Raw genomic sequence first — 6,410 nt, 5'->3', positions numbered from 1 at the left:
CTTCCATTCAAACAGCGAACACATGTATTTGTACACATGTATATAGTGAATCACTTAACAATCTCCTCTGCTTTTTTATAAAGTAGTCTGCCGTCTAAGTCAAATATGGTTGCCTTTTTATAGACAACTGACACAATCAATAGATATGAAGTGTGTCTTGGGGACGTTTATAAAGCGGTTTATAATCAAGGGGAAGCAACCTACAGTCATTTAGTTGAATTACCTTATATGGATAAGGTAAACACCATAATTATAATATTACACTATATATACACTTGTATTAGTAATTTAACATTACTATTCTTGCAGGTTCATATCATATATGGGTATGTAGCTTTCATATCAATCATAGTCAGAGTCAATATCACCATATATAGTCAGAAATGATAAGATCAATGATATAATACCGTAACCAAATCCATATAGAGACTTATTCAGGAATATTAATCTATAACATGGACATTATCACAGTTTTTATGTATATTATAGTTTGTATGCATATATAAGAGTTTTATATACTGGCCCCACGGGCTAATCTAAAACGAAATCATTTTGATTCATGCACCTGAATTTTTACTTTGATTACATGAAAAATAAATAATGTTGAAGTAAAACGACTTTTGCATTTGCATTTGGCTAATGCGGAAAAACTTTGCATTCTGTAAGACCTGTGACAAATTTATATTCGAGCCGTTGAGAAAATTAGGTATCAGTGGGGAGAGAACTAGGTTGACAAGTTTTTACAGGTGTCCGGTTGCCAACCCATTTTTCTGTTCTCAGACTTAATTTTGCATTCTTCAAATTTAGAGCTATGCGAGTAGTCTCCAGCAATGAACCTATATAGGTGTACAGCCATATTTCAGTTGTCAAGAGTAAGTGTAAATGACTCATGGATACAGCAATTTTCAAAAACCTTAAAATTTAAAGTCTGCCAACCCACTCAAAATATATTTCCCGCGCCACTGTTGTGCATCACCATCTTTATTAGCCTAGTCAGTGCAGAAATGTAGGGCGTTAAACCCCATTTCATTTCCTTTATGTATCAGCGGAGTACCACCTCGACAAAATAGTTGTTTTATAACGTGACAAGAAATATCAACCGTATTACTGATGCAATATCTTTCATTGCGAGTTGTAGATGTAAATGCAATGTAGTATTGACTTGCGTCATCAATTCATGCTAACATAACGCTGGGGCAGCAGTATAAGATGTGTCTTCTGGTTTTCACACTCCCCGTCTTCATTAGCCCAGTCGGAGCAGAACAGTAGGAGGACGTTAAACCCCATTTCATTTCATTTCATGATCAGTCTTTCTTAGAACACCCAATGTCACTTCTATTCACATGGCTGACAACTGATGTTCTTGTACATTTGCATATGATATGGAGGATCACTTAACAATACCTTCATCTTGTTTATTAACTAGTCTGACCTCTGAGCCGAACATGGTTGCCTTTTTGGGGTCATCAAGACTGACATTTCCCACAAGAAGACACATGACTGTCGCCCAGACCAAATGGAGAATGATTGACAGCCCTTGCTTTGATAACATGTTCCTTTGATAACATGGTATTGTTAATTCATTTTCCTTAATTGACGATTTGAACTAGATTAAATTAATAGAACAAACAACTATGTTTCTATTTACAATTTATTTTTCATTTTTTTTTAATCTTATATAATACATGTCCTAAAAAAATTCACATAATCATTGTTAACTCACTTTTGTCATTCATTGATATAAATTGAGCTCCAATAATTAAAACAACAAATACATTTCAACAGCTTCTGAAATTTGAACAGCTTCATAAACACCTATATATTTTTTTCAAAAAATACAACTTTCTACAACATTCTAATCTTCTATAAATGTAATTAACAACAATAATTCTAGTTGCCACGAACAGCCTATGTTCTTGTTTGCATGAAGTCTAACACCTTTCACACACAGACAAATTATGTCTCAAATCTTTTATACTCAGAAAAATCAATACAAAACATAAGCTGAGCTCAAAAGATTAAATACACCATATCTTTTAGAACATGCAAGTTAACATATTCAAAAATAATCAATTTGTTGACTTTATGGAATGATATATTGACAAGTATTGTGAGCAGAATTTGACTGAATATAATTTTAATTATTTCAAAAATAACAAAAGATTGAGTAGACATTTTATATATTTATGTACATGTCTTGTTTATGATTATTTACAAATAATTAATATTATGTTTTTGTATTCAATTTATGCATCATGAATAATGTTATGAATATGAATAAAATCCAACTCATTCATTTTTATCTGTTGTAACATATATTTCACAAGTCCCTTATCATGTATTTCACGTGACACTCAAGCCCCTTCACACACAGGTTCATTCATCATGTGTTTCACATGACACTTAAGTCCACCATGTGTTTCACTTAAGTCCATTTATCAGGTGTTTTACATGACACTTAAGTCCATTCATCATATCTTTCACATGATAACCAAGTCCTTCCACCTTGTTTCACAAGTCTCTCCATTAAATTTCACAGTGTTCTAACACAACAATTTTTCGTTCACATTTGATGTAAGTCTGTGTTTTATCCCTTGATGTTTGTATCCAGTTCTGTTTAAACAACACACTGTGTCCACCTCAATGAAATGGGGTTGTCATGGTGATGTCAAATACACAAATTTGATCACCATGACAACAGTGATGATGCATTAATGTGATTACTATAAATAGTAACATAGGTTACCATGGCAAATCAATTCCACCAATGAATAATTTAATCAGGGAGCTAGATCTGTCTAGCTCCCCTTTCAATGAGATCGCCATGGCAACAGTTCTAGACGCCCCCACCTCTCCCTTCTATTTTTTTCAACAGTTTATTAGACGTCCAGTAAGCGTTAGGTTTATATTGCTAGCTTGAGCTTTTTCTTCTTTTATTTTTATTTTTTATGAAGATATACTACTGTCAGCTCTTGCTGGCGCTATTATGATCCATTTGCTTTTTTTGCTTTTTTTCCCATTTTGTTGTGATGAAAATGGTTCAAACTGGCAGTTGAATGATATGTTTGGATGATTGACCAAACTTTTGGTTCCATTTGTAGAACTCACACACTTCTTTTTCTTCAGCACTAAAAGTTTTCGGTGGATACTGCAAAATAAATGATGAATAGCTCATTAATAAATAAATCATTAATATTTCGGCACGAATTCAAACTTTTAAGCGGTTGAATATTCAAAATATCTCCTTGTATTTGATAACATGGTGTCCTCTTTGTATCAAGTAGAGAGTGGTAGGAAATTAGAGAAATGAAAATGAAATGAAATGGGGTTTAACGTCCTTGTGTTCTGCTCCTACTTGGTCAATGAAGACAGGCATATGCCATTCAGTGTGCTATGAGGGAAATTTTGCCCGGGCAGCAGCACTATGGCCTACTCTTATATCAAATTCCAATTGCCAAGGGACCGTTTACATGCACCTCGAAGTATACAGAGGTCATCGGTTTTTCGTCCCATCTGAACGACTAGACAGCTGTGCTTGTCACGCCCTCTGTTCTGCACCACTGACAAAGGGAAACCACGCCGGAAAATCCCGATGAACTTTCTCGGCCAATGCAGGGATCGAACACGCGACCTCCAAGCTAGCGAGCTAGTGTCTTACCCACTTAGCCACAGGAGATTAGAGAGATGACCAGCTATTTACATGAAGAACAAAACAAACAAATATTTACCTCCAACAGAACACAGCTAACTGTTTCAAGATTCTCATTTTTGTTTTTCTTCTTCTTCTGTCTTCCTACTAATAACTGGGATAATTTTTCTTTATCATCCACCTAAACAATAAATAAATGGAATTATTTTTTTTCTGCTTTAAATATCATTTTCTATAACATATATTAAATAATATGCTGCATAATCAATACAAGTATATATTAAACTATAATTTTGAACAATAAATCAACTGTTTTGGTATAAATCTATACACAATATATGTCTTTTCAACTTATTAAATGTTGAACAATTATGGACCATTGTAGTATTACTCTTGTTGCTTGCGCTATTAATGAGGAGGAGTACATTGTTTCACTATAAATTTATACACTATGTTGTACTATTAGCAGACTGTTTTAGTATAAATTTATATAATACATTGCACTATTAATCAGCTGTTTTAATATAAATTTATATCCTACTGTATACTACATTGCTTTTTGATTATTTTGGAATTTGTTCTTTCCATATGAGTACTTTGTAAATAATGATAAAGAATATTAATTTGTAATCAAAGTACCTTTAGGATTCTGACATTATTTTCCCAACATATTGCCTGTATTAAGGTATGTTCTATGCTGGCTGTTACATCACCATTCTTAACATCAGGTAAAACACAAAACATGATGTCATCAGGATTACTGAAAAATTGTAAAAAATTAAAACAATTACATGTTTGATAATTGAACATAATATTTATTAACAGGGCTCACACTTATGGAAAAACATTTACAAGTTTGATAATTGAACATAAGATTTATGGAAAAACACTTACATATTTATTTGGGCAGCTTTTTGAAGATTATAAGATTTATTATTAAATTCAAAGTTAAACTTCCCCTTTCTTGAATCATAGACTGTATTTTATCTATACATAATTTTACAAATGGAATTTCCAAACTGATATTACTTATTATAAAATATCATGTCTTGGGTTTTTACCCTTTTTTCTCAAGCGCTGGTAAAATATACATACCTTTTCAGAAAACTTCCCAATTCATAGCCACCACACCAAAGGCGACCTTGTTCCAGGCTTTGCCATATAATTTCTTTGGTCATACGACCAATATTAACGTATGTCCTGAAAAACAAAACAAAATATTATGCAAAAGATGTTAATTTAAAGCAAATCAAAACAATAACAAAGAATGGAAGTTTATTTGAATCATACCATAATATTGTTTTATCATTTATAATACCACAGCTCGAAACTGTCATTATTAGTAACGGTTTGGAGGAAGTAATACTAATACAGGATCTTGGAAACTAAATTGTTTTTCCTCGAATTATGATTTACCCGATCACGATACCGGGAATTCCCATCATAAAGTATGTCATGGTGGGCGGAGACTTGTGACGTCAACTCCAGCGTGTGACCAATGGGATTCCCCGGTATGGTATATTGCACAACGCGTGTCAATAGTGATATTTTACCTTAAACCGTGAATCGGGTTTAATTCCCACATGATTTAGTTGATAATTACATCAGATACATCAATTTTATATTCATACACATAAATCTTCTCTGGTCCTACAAATTAGGCCTACAGTTCATTACGATAATTATAGAATCCGCACAACCAACCTTGTAACGTTCTCAAACGTTTACGAATACCACCGGTAAGCACGTTGTTTGTAAATGCAATGAATTTACAAGACAACCACTTATTCTATGGCATGTTTGAAATATGCCCATGACTATCAAGTTTCATGGAAATTAGAAGATAAAATTCATATATTTGTTAGCCTAATATTTTATCCCAAGTGAAATCATTACATAATACATTCTAAAACCTAAAAATTGATGTATTACCAGAAATGTCAAACTAAATGCATGGCTATATCGTCTATTATTTTAATTGCATCCAATGCCCACTAAAACCCATGTGTCTATCGGTTCTCCACTAAAATCATAAAACTTTACATTGCATCAGTTTTTGTACTGCTCCTTACAATTCTGCCTAAGACAAGTAAAACAGTCAATTATGAAAAAAATAATTTTGCATGCTTACTTTTCTTGAGACTGCATTGTGCTATTTGCTTCATTTATTTCCTCTAAAGTCATTCTTGATGCAATAAATTCGTGATATCCAAGTATTCAATAAAGATCTTGCACTAAGTAAAACACGTCTCTTCTCTAAACTGTTCAAGGAATTTCTGCTGACACATTCACGAGTCATCGGACTTTCAACCGCTGAAATTACTTAGCAGTATTTCATTGGTTTCTTCTGTAATATATTCAAGGTCAAAGAACACAGGAAATCCTTTCAAAATTTCAATTTTCAATGCATACAGCTTCAAAAATGGCATTACAACAAATTTACATCTTGATGCAAAGTGGGAATACCGATTTTAATTATTTGTTTTCTTCTAAAAGTAAATTTAGTGATAATTCTGTAAAGTTAATTGCAGGTCTTCTACTAGCAAATTCTCCTTACTTTATCAAGACGTGCTATAACCTGTTGATCAAGTTTGAGAGCGAGGCCGGGAGTTCCCCCTGACGTTCATGCAACGTTTACAGCTGTCATCTCCACGTGTTTTGTACACGTTGGCAAGGTACACATAGCTTTACCTGTACAACAATTAGATGCCGCAATAACAATTTATTTTCTTCTGCAGCCACGACATCATATATCCAATGC

General features: G+C 33.1%; 1 long non-coding RNA gene across 1 annotated transcript; it reads right to left on the bottom strand.

Annotated features, from left to right (window-relative positions):
- Nucleotides 1–4,374: 4,374 nt before the first annotated feature.
- Nucleotides 4,375–5,984, bottom strand: LOC126818420 (uncharacterized). The gene is made up of 3 exons (XR_007679228.2): nucleotides 5,781–5,984; nucleotides 4,745–4,849; nucleotides 4,375–4,409 (listed from the first exon to the last, which is right to left on the bottom strand). It is a non-coding gene; the product is annotated as an uncharacterized LOC126818420 (long non-coding RNA).
- Nucleotides 5,985–6,410: the final 426 nt, after the last annotated feature.

This window comes from Patella vulgata, chromosome 4 (assembly GCF_932274485.2).
Source record: "Patella vulgata chromosome 4, xgPatVulg1.2, whole genome shotgun sequence".
Taxonomy (NCBI): domain Eukaryota; kingdom Metazoa; phylum Mollusca; class Gastropoda; family Patellidae; genus Patella; species Patella vulgata.
This window is presented reverse-complemented; position numbering and strand designations above follow the sequence as displayed.